The 19,799-nt window shown below is 51.9% G+C and overlaps 1 protein-coding gene across 4 annotated transcripts in view; it reads right to left on the bottom strand.

Moving 5' to 3' along the window:
* The window catches only part of LOC138265821 (uncharacterized), a 284,844-nt gene that overhangs the window by 123,360 nt on the left and 141,685 nt on the right, over nucleotides 1-19,799 (bottom strand). The gene's annotated exons all lie outside the window — the stretch shown is intronic.

Below are 19,799 nucleotides of genomic sequence, written 5' to 3' on the forward strand. Positions count from 1 at the left end.
TCTGTCTTTCAGACCGCAATGATAATTTACCATAAGTTATAATTATTTATTACAGCCAGTTGTCTCTTATTCATAAATTACTGAATTTATAAAAGAATATGTTAGTAAGTTTCATTTGATTCTCAGGGAGATCTCTGCAAATGCTTACATGTTGATGGGTTCATGCGATCAAAAATGTAAAGAAAAAAGAAGCATGGCTAAAACTGCAGAAGCGTTAGACAATTAACCTAAGACCAAGGGTATTAAAGGAGGAGACAAGAGACAAAGGTTGAGATTCAAAATGAATCTCAATCTACATTGCGTTATTACACGTACCTTCTTTGCTGGCACATTTATCATCAAGCAGGTATATCAGCAGAACCTTACAAACACAGCTAATAACGTAAGCAAAATAATGTTGTTTTGCGACAGAAGAACGGTGTAAAATACATATACCAAGGTAACAGGTTTTGAAGCCAGTGATTAAGGCCTTTCATAAAAAAATTGAAAATCCTATTTAATATCCTACCCTTATGGAATATATATCCCAGCAAATTTATGGCACGGCAATCATTACTATGGGGGTCATTATGAACATGGCGGTAAACACCGTTCCCAGCCGTGGCGACAGTGAAAGAATCCCGCCATTGGCAGTGAACAGAAACCCGCCGTATAAAGATGCAAAAATCAGAATCCGACAAAGATTTACCTGCCACCAGTCACCGCCAAGGCCTTGTCGGCGATAATGCTGGACATCCCACCCCGCCACCGCCACGCACACAAATTCCCCGCCCTCCAAATAATGAAGCACAAATCACTGCGGAGGTCAGTGGAAGTCGAATGACCATTGGCGGTACAGACCGCCATGGCCAGCAATGGGACCCAACAGTAAGAAATGCACACATTGGCAAGTTTGAAACCCACACTCCTGACACACATCCAAAGCACTATAAAACACTTACATACACACCCCACAATCCTTTGCATCGCCAATAGGACAACTGTGATTGAGAACTCCACAAGCAGACACTGAATGCCACAACACACAAATCACACACCCAACCACACAACAGCACCTTCACCTAGATCCAAACAACACATCACCCACAACACACACCATGGCACCCCCCAAGCACCCACGCTTCACAGAAAGGGAGCTAAGGACCATGGTGGACCAGATACTGAAGGTTGAGCCACAATTTTTCGGGGCCCAGGACCAGCACACACGACCTACGCGGGAAGGTGAGGTCCATGGAATCCCGGCACAACATTGCGGTTCAGAAGACTGGGGGAGGACCACAACTAACACCACCCGACTACACTGACTGGGAGGAAAAGGTACTGGCCATCCTGCACCCTGAGGGCCTCACTGGACTCACTGGAGGAATGGACTCGGGTAAGTCGTCTACAATTACTCCATATCCATCACACCTGTAATGCATGCACCACGCCACCCCTCCAACAGCCACTAGGACCACTACCTCACCCAGGCCACAATCACAACATCCATTCACCCTGCATGCCCACAAATCCACCAACAGGCCCACAGTCCTCCCCCTGTGCACAGCCACCTATCCCTGCAAGGAATCACAATGGCACTACACCACCCACAATGCACCTCCATATCCTAAGCTAAATACAATGGCAACCTCACAAAGGCACCCTGCATGGCACAACAGTGGAAAACCTGCACAAAACAACCCAGGCCTGTGCACCCCATCCGGTTTTGCAATTGTAACAGACATGACCATTCCCCCCAAAAGGCACCACTACCCATGCCACCCTGACAGAATGGACAAGGGGTGGCAGTGCCCCACATGGAGACACAGGCACCACCCAGGACACTGGAGAGGGAACCCTGGACAGTGAGGAATACCCTGGCCCCTCACAGTCCTGGAATGTCACCATCCAGCAGCCACACCCAGGACACCACTGAAACCCCAACCACCCAGCCACTAACATCAGCCCAGGGCAACCGGCCCCACACCTGTGTATCCAGGCCACAGACTGGTGGAACACAAGGACAGAGGCCACAGTCACCACATACCAACAGGCAGGAAGACGATGGCCCCAGTACAAGTGGTACCGCCAGACCTGTGCATGGCACACAGGAACAGGGGGCTAGGCCCAGCGGGAGGGCATCAGTGGCCCAAGGGGGAGGCCACAGGATGGATGCTGCAGCCCAGGAGGTGATCTCTGAGGTCCTGGTAACATACCACCATACCCAGGACAGGATGGGGCAGATTGTGGCCACCCTGGAGCAGAGTCAAAGGCTGCAGATAGCCCAACACCAAGAGACCATGAATCAGTGGAAACTGCTCAATACCACCATGGCCACAATAGCAGGTGCGCTGTTGCACCGTGTCCCAACCCAGCCGGAGACCCCCACAGACCAGGAAGCCCCTACTACAGACCAAGGCGGTCATTACAACATTGGCAGTAAAAGCCGCTTACCACCGTGCAGAAGACCGCCAACACACCGCAGCGGCTGCGGAATTCCACCACAGCCATTATGACCCACATTTCGGAATCCACCAAAATTCAGACACCCACACAAGTCCGCCACACCAAAGGTCAGTGATAAACTGGCAAAAACAAAACCTCCACCGTCACGCCAACAGAAATACGCCCACACTATCACAACACACTAATCCACTCGGCGGTCTTTCAACCGCGGTATTCCATTGGCGGTACACACCACTGCGCTCAAAATACACACACTCTTTCAAAACACAGCCACATTGGACAATTCCAAATACACACACCTGATACACATACACACACCACTCCCACGCACCCATTACAATATAAAACACACACCCACATCACCCACAAACCCCCATGACCAGAATCACCGAGAGAAGGCCAGAGAGAGACACCACCATCAACAAACTAGCATCCACAGGCACACAACACCATCACCCACACAACTTCCACACACCTCACACAACACACCACTATATATCACCACACTTATCACCACACACTCCACCCCACACATCATCTACACCACCCCATGGCAAGGCAAACACACCCCAGGTTCTCAGAGGAGGAGCTCAGGGTCACGGTGGAGGAAATCGTCCGGGTAGAGCCACAGCTATTCGGATCACAGGTGCAGCACACCTTCATTGCAAGGAAGATGGAGCTATGGCGAAGAATAGTGGACGGGGTCAACACAGTGGGACAGCACCCAAGAAATCTGAAGGACATCAGGAAGAGGTGGAACGACCTACGGGGGAAGGTGCGTTCCGTGGTCTCAAGACACCACCTGGCGTTTCAGCGGACTGGCGGCGGACCTCCACCTCCTCCCCCACAACTAACAACATGGGAGGAGCAGGTCTTGGCGATTCTGCATCCTGAGGGCCTCGCAGGAGTAGGTGGAGGAATGGACTCTGGTAAGTCAAATCTTAACTATTACATTCCCCACCCTACCTGCATGCCACCACATACCCCCACCCTCACCCTCAGCACCCCAACTCCTCACATATGTCCCAACATCACAAACCACCTATCCCAACACCAAGCCCTGCATGCAACAACAAAGCATGGACACCCATCACTAAAGCATGGCCACCTCACATACCCATACAACCACCTAAACAATCATCACACAAGGTACCACACAGGAATGCAAGCACTGGGGTACACGGTCACCCACCCATTGCATACCATTACACACACAGATGTAATAACCATCCTTTTATACCCCTGCAGGACCCCTGCCCAACGTCACCGGACAGGATGGTCCACACATGTCCACACCACCAACAGAAGAGGCCCACAGTGATGACAGCACCTCTGTCCAACTGGATCTAGATGACCAGCCCGTCCCATCGGGGACCACTGGACAGTCGGTTCCACTCACACAGACACAGGCCACTACAGACCTTCCACCCTCTGGAAACACCAGCATAGCGCCCACCCAGCAGGCCCATACCTCCGTCCCCAGGACACGTCAATCAGCTGTGTGTCCACCACTACAGGGAACCCAGGATAACCCACCACCCCACTAACCACAGGGACCTGGGGGCAGTGGTAGTGGGCACACGGTCCAGGGGACGGAGGCCCATGAACACAGCGGAACTGGGAGGGCTGCTGTGCGACAGGGGGCGGACAAGCCAAGGGAACCCACTCTGCACAAGGCCCTCTCCTCCATCATGGGAGCATACCACCACTCCCAGGAGACGATGGCAACGGTACTGGGCAAGTTTCAGGAGACCCAGCGCCTGCAGGAGGAACAGTATATGGGCTTCAGGGAGGAACTCAGCACCATCAGCTCCACCCTGGGCACCATCGTAGGGGTGCTGAAGGAACTTGTGAACACCAGGAGGGACACTGTGGCACTACAAGGGGCCCCTGACACTAGCAAGGACGATGAACTGCCTACCACCTCCGCCGGTGCCAGGGGACAGGACGCCCGCCACAGGACCACCACACCAGCACCCCACCCCCTGTAGAGGGAGAACCACCCCGCAAATGGTCCCTGAGATCCAGGATAAAGACAGAGCACGATGCCAAGACCCCCGCCAAGAAATTAGACCACCCTCATTGTCAACCTACTGTCCCACTTTGTCACCCTGTCCATACTTAAACTGCCCCAGCTCCACTTCCTATGCCCATATGGGCAATGCACCTGTGAGACTAATAGACTGGACTCTGCCATGGACATTCCTCTGCCAATACCTCTCACCATTTCACTACCCCCTCCAATATTGAGCACTTAAATAAACACACCTAAAGCACAAAACGATCTGGAGTCTGTCTGTGATTTCTAAATAGTGTATTAGCAATTACTGTGACAAAATGCTTTTTAAATAGTAATGTCAGCATACCTATGTCACACAGCTCTAGTCCATGAGGAATCTAAGCAGATGTCACACAGTGGGACCCACATCTGTGAAATCGTAATAGAAAGTGACAACTCAGTGACCAAACACTGGTTGAAAATGACAGACAGTTGAGAGGTAGTAGTGTTAAAGTACATGTAGTAGGCAGGTTTGTATTCTTACCTGTGTCTCAGTGGAAATATTGCAGGATCACTGAGTCACTGTTGTGCATGTCTTCTTCCTCTGCTTCCTAGTCTTCACTGTCCACAGGCTCCACAGCTGCCACACCACCGCCATCTGAACCATCCTCCTGCAGAAAAGGCACCTGTCGTTGCAAAGCCAAGTTGTGAAGCATACAGCAGGCCACGATGATCTGGCACACCTTCTTTTGTGAATAGAATAGGGATCCACCTGTCATATGGAGGCACCTGAACCTGGCCTTCAGGAGCCCGAAGGTCCGCTCGATCACCCTCCTAGTTCGCCCATGGGCCTCATTGTAGCGTTCTTCTGCCCTTGTCCTGGGATTCCTCACTGGGGTCAGTAGCCATGACAGGTTGGGGTAACCCGAGTCACCTGCAAATGGTGATGGACAACTGTCAGAGACACACTAACCTGTAGGGATATCCCCAGACCCAGAAAACCATCCCCAATGACTTGCTTCCAGGTGCTCATCTAATAGCCACACACGGTGCCTCTAGAGTTGCCCCATCATATAAGGGATGCTGCTATTCTGCAGGATGTAGGCGTCATGCACTGAGCCAGGGAACATGGCATTCACATGGGAGATGTACTGGTCGGCCAAACATACCATCTGTACATTCATGGAATGATAACTCTTCCGGTTTCTGTACACCTGTTCACTCCTGTGGGGGGTGACCAAAGCCACATGGGTCCCATCAATGGCACATATGATGGTGGGGATATGTCCCAGGGCATAGAAGTCACCTTTCACTGTAGGCAAATCCTCCACCTGAGGGAAAACGATGTAGCTCTGCATGTGTTTCAGAAGGGCAGACAACACTCTGGACAATACGTTGGAAAACATAGGCTGGGACATCCCTGATGCCATGGCCACAGTTGTTTGAAATGAGCCACTTGCAAGGAAATGGAGCACTGACAGCACCTGCACTTGAGGGGGATTCCTGTGGGATGGCGGATTGCTGACATCAGGTCTGGCTCCAACTGGGTACACAGTTCCTGGATTATGGCACGGTCAAGCCTGTATGTGATAATCAAATGTCGCTCCTCCATTGTCGACAGGTCCTCCAATGGTCGGTACACCGGAGGATGCTGCCATCTCCTCACATGTCCCAGCGGACGGTGCCTATGAAGGACAACAGCGAGCACAGAGTCAAACAACTCAGAGGTAGGTACCCACAGTTTAGACAGAACACCATTCATACACAAAAGGTGGCCTGTATATGTGTTGAGTCTAGGCCTAAGTCTGTGTGATGCAGTTGAAAATGAAGCCATGTGGGCCCCTGAAACTGCAGCTGCCTGACCTCTTAAGTGGGACAATGGGATGTGAGGTAACTGCGCTGGCATTGTACACTGTCGCGGTAGGCGGTCGAAGACCGCGGCGCAATGCTGCATTGGTTAACATTGGACCCTAGGTCCCAGGAGCCAATGACGATGTACGCCGGTGGTGACAGTACGCACCGCCGCGGACGTGACCGCAATTTTCTATCTGTTCAATCACTCGATACCTGATCCTCGACAGGAGAGGACCTACACTGCAAGTGCTGCTGTGACCTTAGTCTGGAAGAGACAATGGCTCAAGTGTCTGGGGAAAGGGCCCCTGCCTTCACATCGGAGGAGTTGGAGAAACTCATTGATGGGGTCCTCCTCCAGGTCAAGCTACTCTACGGTCCTCCAGGCAAACAGGTAAGTACACAGGGAGCATGTTGTATGGGCTATGCCTGTGTGGAGAGGGCTGGATGTAAGAAGGAGGGGGGCAGAGTGTTGCGTGCATGAAAGACGGTGAATGCATGTGCCACATGGCAAGGGTAGGGATGGGGGCCAATCAGTTTGACGGTGCAGTTGGTAATAACTTCTCTTTTTCCCATGTACATTTCATGTAGGTCAGCGCCCACCAGAAGAAAGATATTTGGCGTGCCATCGCCAAGGACGTCCGGAACCTGGGGGTCTACCACAGATGGAGCACCCACTGCCGAAAAAGATGGGAGGACATTCGCCGCTGGAGCAAGAAGACGGCGGAGGCTCAGCTGGGGATGGCCTCCCAACGTGGGAGGGGTGCCCGTCGCACCATGACCCCCCTGATGTTCAGGATCCTGGCGGTGGCCTACCCGGAGTTGGATGGGCGCTTGAGGGCTTCACAGCAGACACAAGGGGTGAGTACACTCTCATTCAGCTGGCTTTGCGCGCATTACAAGGTGTCTGGGTGGGGGATGTGGGCTGTGGGTTTCCCTAGGCCAAGGCGAGTTCCGTAGGCAAGGCCCCTCTGTAAGGCAGGCCATGTGGCACCCCACCCCACCTCTGTAGAGTGCCAAGTACAGCTATTCATGCCCCTGTGTCATCTATGTGTGCAGATGTCGTCCATAGCCTTGTAGGCCATTTCCCAGGAATTGAACAGTGGAGCCCAAGAGCACGGCGTAGTGCAGGGGGCTTCTGTGTCTGTCGTGTCCGCCAACGGTAGCAGTAATGCATGCACTCAACATGTCTTTCTTCTGTCTCCCCCCCCTTTTTTTGGTCTCCCTGTTCTTGTGTGCATTAGCATCATTAGGCGGAGGAGCAGTGGCACCGGAGCACGAGGGTGCTGCATCCCACATGGCCCTGGAGGGCGACACTACAGAGTCAGAATTCACCAGTGGGCCGGAGGGCAAGGGGAGCTCCACGGCGGGGACAGGAGCTGAGACCAGCGACACAGACTCGTACTCTGATGGGAGCTCCCTTGTGGTGGCGACAACATCTGTGCCCCTGCATCTACAGGTACAGCCGCCACCCCCCACCAGCACCGCCCTCCCAGCAGCCCCTCAGCCTTTGCCCCGTGCCCGCTCACCCAGGAGGGTGGGCATCACCTTCGCCCCAGGCACCTCAGGCCCTGCCCTAGTCACCGCTGCTGCCCTCAGTGAGGAGGCCATTGACCTCCTCAGGTCCCTCACTGTTGGGCAGTCTACCATTTTGAATGCCATCCAGGGTGTAGAGAGGCAGTTGCAACAAACAAATGCATTCCTGGAGGGCATTCATTCTGGTCAGGCGGCCCTTCACCGAGCTTTTCAGACTCTGGCCTCAGCACTGATGGCAGTCATTGTCCCCGTCTCTAGCCTCCCCCCTCCAACTTCCTCCACCCCGACCCAATCCCCTGTACCTCTGCCTATCCCAAGCACACCTACAGACCAGCCTGCACACACGTCAACACACAAGGAAAGCTCAGGCAAACATAAGCACCACAGGCACTCACGCAAGCATCACACACATGCAGACACACCAACATCCACTGCCTCCACTGTGTCCCCCTCCTCATCTCCCTCCTCCCTCCCAGTCTCGTCTACACTCACACCTGCATGCACTACATCTACAGCCACTACGTCCCTCTCCAGCACACCCACCACCACACCCCGCTCACATGAAGTCACCACCCCCACTACCATTCACACGTCCCCTGTGTCCTCTCCCAGTGTGTCTGTGACGCCCCCTCCCAAGATACACAAACGCAGGCACACACCCACCCAACAGCCATCCACCTCACGACAGCCTCCAGCGCATGCATCTTCACCCAAAGTCACCAAACTTACACCTCCTACAGCCACCACCTCTTCCTCCACTCCCAAACCCCTTCCAGATACCCATCCCAGTGTGTCCCAAAAACTTTTCCTGTCCACCCTTGACCTCTTTCCCACACCTCCCCCACCCCGTCCATCTCTTAGGTCCCGAAGTAGCACCTCAGCCACAACATCTCCGGGACCAGTGGTGCCTGTAGTCACTGGAATGTGGAGTGCACCGGCCACAAGGACAGCCAGTGTGGCACGGAGCCACAGCACAGACAGTCCCCCACCCGTGAAGCATCAGAAGTTGGCCAGTGCCTGGCGGGAGAGGGGGGAGACTCCAGCCACCAAAGCCGCTCCCAGGGGTCCCGTTGGGAGTGTGGAGTCAGCTGTGACACCTTCCAAGGTGGGGAAGGGCCACAAGAAACCCAGCAAGTCTGGGAAGAGCAGCACGGCGGAGAAGACCGCCATCATCCCCGCTGCCCAGGAGGCCACCGCCAGCCCCATCCCAGCTGCCCAGGAGGCCACCACCAGCCCCAGCCCAGCTGCCAATGGAGGTCACCGCCAGCACCAGCCCGTTGGGCCATGAAGGACCGCCAGCAAAAGGCCTGTTGGGCCATGAAGGACTGCCAGCAGCTGAGACCCTGCAATGTAGACCGTCATCTGAAGCACCGCTGAACAGGGCACCGGCATCTGCAGCACCGCTGAACAGGGCGCCGGCATCTGAAGCACCGCTGAACAGGGCGCCGGCATCTGAAGCACTGCTAGCCCATGAGCGGCAGGGGCACTGACGCAACTGGGTCCATCACGGGGTGAATGATGCACTCTGGGCACCAGTCCCCCTCCAGAACCAGTGGAGAGATCCATCCACTACCTCTGTCCTTAACAGGATGAAGTACTCTGGGCACCATGCCCCCTCCAGAACCAGTGGAGACTGTCATCCACTTGTGGGACTGTGGCTTTGCACTCCCCATTATTGAACAGTGGGCAGACCACCCACTGTATACTCCCCAGGATTGAACAGTGGGCAACCTACCCACTGTAGAGACTTGTGAGACTGTGTCTTTGCTCTCCCCAGGATTGAACAGTGGGCAGACCACCCACTGTATAGAGTTGTGAGACTGTGGCTTTGCACTCCCCAGGATTGAACAGTGGGCAGACCACCCACTGTATAGACTTGTGGGACTGTGGCTTTGCACTCCCCAGGATTGAACAGTGGGCAACCCACCCACTGTAGAGACTTGTGAGACTGTGGCTTTGCACTCCCCAGGGTTGAACAGTGGGCATGTGGCCCCCTCGTGGATTTGGCGTCGTGCACTCAACCGGCTGAGGTGCCCCCCCTTTCCCTCCCCCTAAGGTGCCTGTTTTCTTGCTCTCTGATGCCCCTGCAGTGTTCTCTCCGTCATGGTCGGGGATCTTGTGTGGGCCTCGCCCATACCGTGTGGTCCCAGTGTTCCACGGACTTTCTTTGTGCAGTACCTGGACTATTATGCCTGGTATTTATTTTGTACATTGTGTATATATATATTTCTGCCTACTTGTTTTTAATATATTCCGATGGTTACACTCATTTTCTTTGGTCTTTGCATTCTTCCGGGGGGGGGGGAGGTGGGGGTGTAACTGTAATGTATCATGATGTATTAGTGTGGGTGTTGTAGTGGGTTAGGGTGGGGGTGGGGGTGTTGTGTGTTGCATGTGTGTGTCCCTGTTTTTTCCCTCCCCTGTGTCGTAGGTGCTGTACTCACCGCGATCTTCGCCGCCGGCGTTCGTGCTCCTGGTAGAGGAGCAGGAAGACTATCGCAGGGAGAATTTGGAGTTCCGGTTCCATGGTGTCCTCGTTCCTTGTGAAGTGTGTAGAGGTGAGCGTTTTCCCTTCAAAATTCCAGTTGTGGGACTGTGGCTTTGCACTCCCCAGGATTCAACAGTGGGTAGACCACCCACTGTATAGACTTGTGAGACTGTGGCTTTGCACTCCCCAGGATTGAACAGTGGGCAACCTACCCACTGTAGAGACTTGTGAGACTGTGTCTTTGCTCTCCCCAGGATTGAACAGTGGGCAGACCACCCACTGTATAGAGTTGTGAGACTGTGACTTTGAACCCCCCAGGATTGAACAGTGGGCAGACCACCCACTGTATAGACTTGTGGGACTGTGGCTTTGCACTCCCCAGGATTGAACAGTGGGCAACCCACCCACTGTAGAGACTTGTGAGACTGTGGCTTTGCACTCCCCAGGGTTGAACAGTGGGCATGTGGCCCCCTCGTGGATTTGGCGTCGTGCACTCAACCGGCTGAGGTGCCCCCCCTTTCCCTCCCCCTGAGTTGCCTGTTTTCTTGCTCTCTGATGCCCCTGCAGTGTTCACTCCGTCATGGTCGGGGATCTTGTGTGGGCCTCGCCCATACCGTGTGGTCCCAGTGTTCCACGGACTTTCTTTGTGCAGTACCTGGACTATTATGCCTGGTATTTATTTTGTACATTGTGTATATATATATTTCTGCCTACTTGTTTTTAATATATTCCGATGGTTACACTCATTTTCTTTGGTCTTTGCATTCTTCCGGGGGGGGGGGAGGTGGGGGTGTAACTGTAATGTATCATGATGTATTAGTGTGGGTGTTGTAGTGGGTTAGGGTGGGGGTGGGGGTGTTGTGTGTTGCATGTGTGTGTCCCTGTTTTTTCCCTCCCCTGTGTCGTAGGTGCTGTACTCACCGCGATCTTCGCCACCGGCGTTCGTGCTCCTGGTAGAGGAGCAGGAAGACTATCGCAGGGAGAATTTGGAGTTCCGGTTCCATGGTGTCCTCGTTCCTCGTGGAGTGTGTAGAGGTGAGCGTTTTCCCTTCGAAATTCCAGTTTCCGCCGCGTTTTTATACACGGTGAATCCGCCCCCGAAAAGGTGGCGGATTGGCCTGTCATAATAGTGTGGGCGGTACATTGCCTCCGGCCTGTCTGTTGGCGGTGACCGCCGTGCTGTTTGTTTGTACCGCCGTGGAGGTCGGAGTGTTAAAGTGTCTGTCTTTGTTGGCGGTTTCCGCCACAGTCGTAATTGCAATTTTTTTACCGCCGGCCTGTTGGCGGTCTTACCGCCGCTTTAACACCGTCCGCCAGGGTTGTAATGACCACCCAAGATACAGACCAGCCAACTACAGCAGCAGCAACTGGACTTGTGCCACCATCTCAGGACACACAGGAGACCAGCACCACAACCCGTGCAGGCCAACAACAGGCACCCAAGGGTCCCTCAGGCCCAGATATGGCACTGGAACACCTGCCAAGACAAAGGCCCCCTCTAAGAAGTGACTCTGCCAAGAACTGTCCCCCAAGTGTGCCACTGAACCACCATCACACCGTGCAATGACAACCACAAAACTTGTAAATAACAGATGGACATATCACCACTGCCATCAATCGTTGAGATCATGTAGCCAATATGGACATCCACCAGTAGCCCACTCCCATCAATGCAAAGAGCACCATGGCATCCCTGACACCAATAAAACACCTGTTCACCAATGTAAATGTCCCCTGTCAGTATGTTGAATCAAATCGAAGTGTGCATGCAATTTTCATTGAAATCATATATTCATATCTTTATTGCAGGAATGGCACCCCACGCATTACATGGGGTAAACCAACAGAAATGACTAACAAGTTGTCCATAATGTCATATGTCCCATGCAAACCTGGTCACAGTGACAATGTCTATAGACCCAATGCCCCCTTAGAGGATAAGGCATACCGACAGTATGCAGCACAGACAACCACAGCATCAAATAGTACCTATTAGTTACTGGAAGTACAGCTGGATTGGTTGGTTCCTGGAGTATACATCTTCCCCCTGCTCATCATCACCATCACTCTCATCCCCTCTCAGAGGAATCTGGCCTGGATATACAGCACCCTCCTCTTCCAAGAGGGGAATAGATTTCCTCACAGCCATGTTGTGCAGCATGCAGCAGGCCACCACTATTCTACACACCTTCTCAGGGTCATAGGCCAGGGATCCCCCAGAGATATGGAGGCAACGGAATCTAGCCTTCAGGAGACCTATAGTGCGCTCAATCAACCTAATAGTACGTCCATGGGCCTCATTGTAAATCTTCTCAGCATCTGTCCTAGGATTCCTCACTGGTGTCAGGAGTCAATGCATGTTTGGGTAGCCAGAATCAACTGCAAAAGTGGGCAAAACAGGACTGTCACTGACAACCCTCATTTGCAGACAGCCTGGCTGTCAGCTATGTGCCTGAAAGTGTCAGACACACTTACCTATGATCCATCCGCTGTCCACTTGTAGTTGTTCCATCATGTGTGACACACTGCTGTTCCTCAGCACAAAGGAATCATGGACTGATCCAGGGAACATGGCATTCACATGTGAGATGTATTGGTCTGCAGTACACACCAATTAAATGTTCATGGAGTGAAAGTTCTTCCTGTTTCTGTACACCTGTTCACTTACTCTTGGTGGGATGAGAGCTATGTGGGTTCCATCGATGGCATCTATCACAAGGGGAATGTTGTCATAGGCATAAAAGTCTGACTTGATGGCAGGGAGTTCAGCACTTTGTGGAAACCTCACATAGGACTGCAGGTGTCATACAAATCCATCTAGGAATCTGGATAGAATGAGGCTAAACACTGACTGTGAAAAACCTGCACCCATGCCCACAGTCACCTGAAATGAGCCCGTGGCCAGGAAATGGAGTGCGGAGAGCACTTGCACTTCATTAGGGATGGCATGCTGATTCCGATTACCCGGTCTCAGTGCTGGATCAAGTAATACACAAAGTTCATGAATAGTAGCACGGTTGAGTCTGTAATTGATAATGATGTGACCCTCCACCATGGTACCCAAATCAACAAGTGGTCTGTACACCGATGGGGTCCTCCCTCGACACATGGGTCTGTACCTAGGAGGAGTGGATAACACATGTGAGGAACAAACATTCATCTGCCCAACATGTTGAATATTCAGCATTGCTGGCATACAAGTCGATGACACATATGCGTAGTAGGATGTTAAACTGGAGTGACATGTCCTCAATGATACATCTGGACAGGTGTGGTGAGAAAATGTATATTTGTTCATGCGTATGGGGGCTGGGGACAATAGGGCATGCATGGGGCAAATGAGAAATTAATAACTGTTTAGTAATGTCCAAAATGTCTGCCCCCTGTAATCCAGATATGTTGTAGTGGAAGTGACCTCATACCGCTAGCGGTTGTCGTAATGGTGTAAGGCGGTGTTCACCGCCGTGCACCCATTCATTGGTTACCATGGTTGTCAATGGGGAATATGAGCCTATCATGATTGCTGCCGGCGGTGATGGTGCACACCGCCGCGGTGCGTACGCCATCTCGTCACCCCAACTTCACTTGACTCCCGGATAACGTGCATGCAAGTACTCCACTGAGTGTGCTGCTGTGTCCTGACTCTGGTCCTGAAAATGGCACGAGTGACAGGGGAAAGTGCCCCGGCCTTCACCACAGAGGAACTGGACAAGCTGGTGGACGGGGTCCTGCCCCTGTCGTCCAAGCACTATGGTCGACCAGAGGTATAGGTGAGTCGGCGGATTGGGGGGCATGGATGTATGTAATGGTGGTAGATAGATGTGCACGATTTGACACTGTACAGTCGTGAGATTCATGACATGCTGCATGTGTGTGGTGCTGTTATGCTGTTGTAAGTGTCCATACCATAGGGGACGTATAGCCATCTGTATCTAATGGGCATTGTCTGATCTCTGTGTTACTTTTTCTGTGTGTCCCATGTAGGCCAGTGCCAATCATGAGAGGGGACTGTGGCAGGCCATCGCCAGGGGGTCTACAACCGGCAGAACACCCACTGCAGGAAGCAGTAGAAGGACCTGCGGCGCTGGGCGAAGAAGACCTGCGAGGCCCAGCTGGGGAAGTCCTCCCAACGAGGAAGGGGTGCCTGTCGGGCACTGACCCCCCTAATGCGCCGCATTCTGGCGGTGGCGTATCTGGACCTGGATGGACGCCTGAAGGTTGAACAGCAGACACAAGGGGGTGAGTACATAAACCATTGTATGCCTCCTTGATGGATGTGTGAGTGTGCTGTAGTATGTATGCTGTCTAGTGGCAGGGACTCTGACTGATGTCATTTTACATAATGGCCCCCATGGGAAGTTAGATTGTAAGGGACATGTCTGCATTACTTCAGGTCCTTCTGTGATGTTGGAAATGGCTGTAGGGCAGGGTTGTAGCCACTAGTCAGGGGCGGCATATCCATGTGTACAGCGGTAAGGGGTGCATGGTGGAATATTTGCAGGGTGGGAGTATGTGTGAACCAGTTATGTACCTCCATTCAGCTATTTACAAGTGTCTCTCCTGTTTTGTCTCCCCATCTCTGTTCTCTTGTGTTGTCTGTGTACATCAGCATCATCTGGCGAGGGAGCCATGGCACCGGTTAGTGGGGATGCAGCAGCCCACGGTTCCACGGAGGCAGAGTCTACCGACGCCAAGGGGACCAGTGGGTTGGAGGGCGAGGGGAGTACCATGGGAGAGGCAACTACCACTAGAGGTAGTGACTCTGAAACCTCCTCCGATGGGAGCTCCCTGGTAGTGGCGGACCCTAGTGGGCTCACCCATTCTGTGTCACCTTCAGCCACCCCCCCCCATACCATCACCGCCCTTCCAGTTGCTCCCTACCCAGTTGCCCGTGCCCGCTCACACAGAAGGGTGGGCATTTCCTAGCTCTGCTGCCCTCACGGAGGAGGCTATTGACCTCCTGAGGACCATCTCTGTAGGGCAGACAACCATCGTCAAGGCCATCCAGGGGCTAATAGCCGTGGTGCAGAAGACCAATGCATACCTGGATGGCATTCACGGTGCCGTGTCTGGCCTACAGAGATCTTTTCAGGCTCTGGCCTCCTCTTTGACGGCAGCCAGTGTCCCTGGTCATTCCATCCCCCCTCCAACCACCTCTACCCCTTCTAGCACCCCACTCCCTTCACCCGTCCCAAGCACACATTCTGACAGCCATGCACACACCTCAACACACAAGAAGCACACTGAAAAACACAAGCACCACACTTCCCACCACAGGCATACACACAGCCAACATACAAAGGCACACACACCAACATCCACTTCCCCCAGTGTGTCCACCTCTTCCGCCTTCCTGTCTGTCACCTCTACATGCACACTCACAATCACTGCACCCTCATTCACTGTTGCTGACCCCATTCTGGCAGTCACCTCAACATCAGACATCTATTCATGCACCCCAGACACCACAACTGCACTCACCACGACTTTGGTTGACACATGCAGCACACTCAACAATCTTGCAGACACACAGACAACATACATTTACACTGGCAGCCTGTCTTGTCCCACTGTGTCCACCCCCTGCTCCCAAGACACTCAGATGTTCCAGGACACCCACCCAACACACATCCACCACACCTCAGCATACTGCACAGTCACCTGCATCCACGTCATGCACACCTACACCTGTTGCGACCATTCCCTTTACCTCCACTCCCACACCTTCCTCCAGGTCCACCCGACTGCCCCTAAAAAACTTTACTATCCCGTGTTGACCTATTCGAACCCACAGGCCCACCCCGTCTCGTCCCTAAACATGCCCACCTCCTTGCCCTGTCCACTCCTCCCATGTCACAGCCCGCCCCTGTCCGCCCTTACCATTCCTGTGCTACATCCCCTGTGCGCAAGGGACCCTGTGCTGGTCCAGGTACATCTGCCGCACCCCAGTCCAAGGCTGCTCCGCCACCTTCAAAGGCCAGACTCAAGCCGCCTCCAACTCCTGAACATAAACCCAAGCACCCCCACTCCCCCCACCACGCCCTGCCCCTGTTCCCTGAGGTGCCTGGATGTCCCATTGTTGCCCCTTTATGGTGGAGTACAATTTGCACTTGTGGGAGTCAAGTTGGGGCCATTTGGGCCCATCGGACTTTGGACTATGGACTGGCCATTGGCCTTCTGTTGGACTTCTGTTGTTCCTGGAGTGTAATAAAAGTTTGTGTGGCCGGTGTTGTTTTTGGCTTACTCTTGATCCGCGGTTCATTGTTTCTTTGGGTGGGGGGGGGTGTTGTGCACATGTGTGTACTTTGGGCAGGTTGTCTTGGCCTTGGGTCGGGTAAGTACCTCTTGTTCAGGTGTATATGGTTTGTGCTGTTGTGAGGGGTTGTGGGTGCGTTGCGGGGCGGGTGGGTGGATATGTAACTGTGCCCTGTCTTCCCTTGTTTAGTAGGTTGCGGTACTTACCGTCGTCGTCTTCTTCGTCGGCAGTCTCGGTTGTGGCGGTATATGGCAAAGAGCAGGACTGGCATGATTTGCAACTCTCTCTCCATGTCTGTTTCAGCGTGTTGTGTGAGCCTCCGGTGAGTGTTTCCTTTTATTTGTTTCGTTTCCGGCTGCCTTTGCGTGGCGGTGGTTCCCGCCCCAGAACTGACGGCGGTCTAGTGCTTCATTATTTGATGGGCGTGTAGGGCCTTTCTGTCGGCCTGTGGGCGGCCTCTTCTGTCGTTGTCGGCACTCCTCTGCTGGCAGTGAGTGGTTTTCAGGCTGCCTGTTTTTCACGTGCTTCATAATTTGGCGGCCCAAACTGCCTGACTGTTGGCGGTAGTTACCGCCTCCACCGGCAGTGCGGTCTTTACCGCCGTGTTCATAATGAGGGTCTATATTTCTAAACCTGCAAACATCATAACAGTCATGGTGGTCTTATTCACGTACATTAATTAGTGGCTCCCACATGCTGAGAGATACCTTCCTTCATGTCAGAGACACTAAAGCCCAGAGTCTTAAAGGTTTAGCGACGGGTTAATGTTACTTTTGCTTTGCATTAGTTTGCATCAAGGGGGCAATATATGGGTGGTACATGGGCGTACCCGTGCGATCACCCATGCTTTTTCGCACTAAACCCTATTCTGAAACATCAGAAGTAAGGGTTTAGCACCAAAAATTAACACTGAGGAAAAACAGGAGTGAAACAGAGAAATGTTTTTATTTCTCCCAGTTTTTCTGACTTTGCATGTGTGCTGCACTGTACAGCACACTTGCATAATAGGAAAAACATTTCCACTAGTCTAGGCATAGTATTTTGTACAGGAAGGGTATCCTTCCTGTCCTGTACAAAACCTATGCTAGACTCACACAAACACCCTAGCAATATGGCGCTATGGTGTGTACTTGGTACACTGCAGCTAAAATCAGCACCAACGCTAGAGAGAGGGAGGGGGAGTGCTATTTCTATGTGAATAGGGCACTCTCCCACTTTCTCCTTGTCACGCAGGCAGCATTTTTGGCTGCTGCACTGCACTGCGTGATACCTTTTAGAATCTGGGCCTTATTGCTTTTTAGCACAAAAACAGCAGTGCCAGGATGGGCAAAAACAACATGCCATGCACTTAGCATTTCCCGCAGCCTAAAGTGGAGCAGTCAGGCTGGCGGCTTAGGTAAAGTTAGAAATCTCCTTTGGGGGAAATAGTGGCAGATGGTCCTCTGCTAGGGGACATGAGGGTACTGCCTCTGCTGATGTGGTGGTCCAACGGGCTCTGGGCCAAGGGCGAAATGAGGCCGTAAGTAACTTAGGGCCATATGTACGAACACATTTTCCCATTGACACAGAATGGGAAAAACCCTTTGCTACATCTGGCCCTTAGTCAAGTAGCTTTTCATAATGACTTGGAATTGTTCATATTTACCCCAAGCCTACCTCTTCCTTAGCATTTTATATGACATGTTGTAAATCAGACAGTGGTACACTTAGTTGTGGTTCGCTCCTATTTAAAGGAGTGGGCGGGTGCAGCGCGTGGGGAAGGGGGGGAGAGGAACATTTAATATAAAGCCTGTGCTGCCTGTGCTGTGTTGCGGGCTGGAGAGAGCCTACTGTGCATATGTGTTTGGCCGGCCAAACACACATGCGCTCTGATGGGACTGCTCTGTGAACTCCCCTCCGAGGCTGTCATGCCCCGTCACTTTTACCACGAAGGGATAATAAACTTAGTTTATTATCCCTTTGTCTTGGAAGGGTTGCAGCATCTGCTTCTGGTGGGGGGGAGGTGTGCCGCTCATCCGCCCTTATGGAGGAGCCGCCCCTGGGTACACTACCAAAATGCACCACACTGATTTAGTTGTAGCTGATTGATATCTCCCCAAGAGATTCATGGCCCGAGACAAGCCTTATTATAGTTTAAACCTGTGTATCTATACGCCTTCTTCCGATAAAAAATGTCTGTGAAGATCACACTGTTAAAGAACTAAAATGTTCACCTTGCTCACAGAATGTGCCTGCAATGGAGAAAAGCTTTTGGAGAATACAATTTTAGAATCATTCACTTTCCAGTACAGAAGGTTAAATATAAATATATGAAAAGGGTTCTTATCTCTGCTGCGATAAGTTCCTGAAACAAATTAATTTCAAAAAAAGATTTTACTGAGCATATCAGAATGTTTTCTCACATTAAGTCATAATTTTAGCTTCTGGAACACTTACCATAAGGCATGATAGAAAAATATTTTCTATCCCACATAGTTCATGAAATCTCAGCAGATAATCCATATTTTTCACTAAGTAGAAACACCTTAGAACTTACCACAATTCCAAAAATCAGTATGGCACCATCAATGAATTATTTGTATTGACTATAATATTTTATCAACCCTTGTATATGCTCCTTTTCACGAAGTTGAAATTTAGGCATTCATTACATTTCATTTCCATTGGTCAAAAGGGCGAAGCCTTACCACCAACAAAAATCCAACATCTGCACTTCTTGTAAACTTCTACCTAAATCGTCTGATAAAAACACATCATTTAACAAACATTTTATGAATTTCACTCCAAAACCTAATCATTTTAATACTTTTTAAATAGCATTATTATCCTGGGTGGAGAAGGCCTGCAGTGAAAGGGATCTTGTCTTTGCCATGGACCATCTGACTCCACCTTGGTTAAGGACTACCTGGGTGTATCCCCCCTAAGGATTATATTGCGTAACAATATTCTGACAGAGTAGTATACACTTACCTTTCTAGACCTGCTCTACAAAGTGGACTAATGACCCCAATCACATGCACGTCCCACATAAAATTAAGGGGCAGATTTAAGAAAAGTGGCACTGAACCTAGTGCAGCGCCAATTTTCTTGCACCCCCTTAGCGCCTTCCTAACACCACCAAGTGTGTGCCATATTTAACATACGGCACACCATGTCAGTAGTTAGGGAACTAGCATCAAAATGTTTGACGCTAGATTGGGGCTTTGCAGGATTGACGCTAATCC

Source organism: Pleurodeles waltl, chromosome 11 (genome assembly GCF_031143425.1).
Source record: "Pleurodeles waltl isolate 20211129_DDA chromosome 11, aPleWal1.hap1.20221129, whole genome shotgun sequence".
In the NCBI taxonomy this organism is placed as follows: domain Eukaryota; kingdom Metazoa; phylum Chordata; class Amphibia; order Caudata; family Salamandridae; genus Pleurodeles; species Pleurodeles waltl.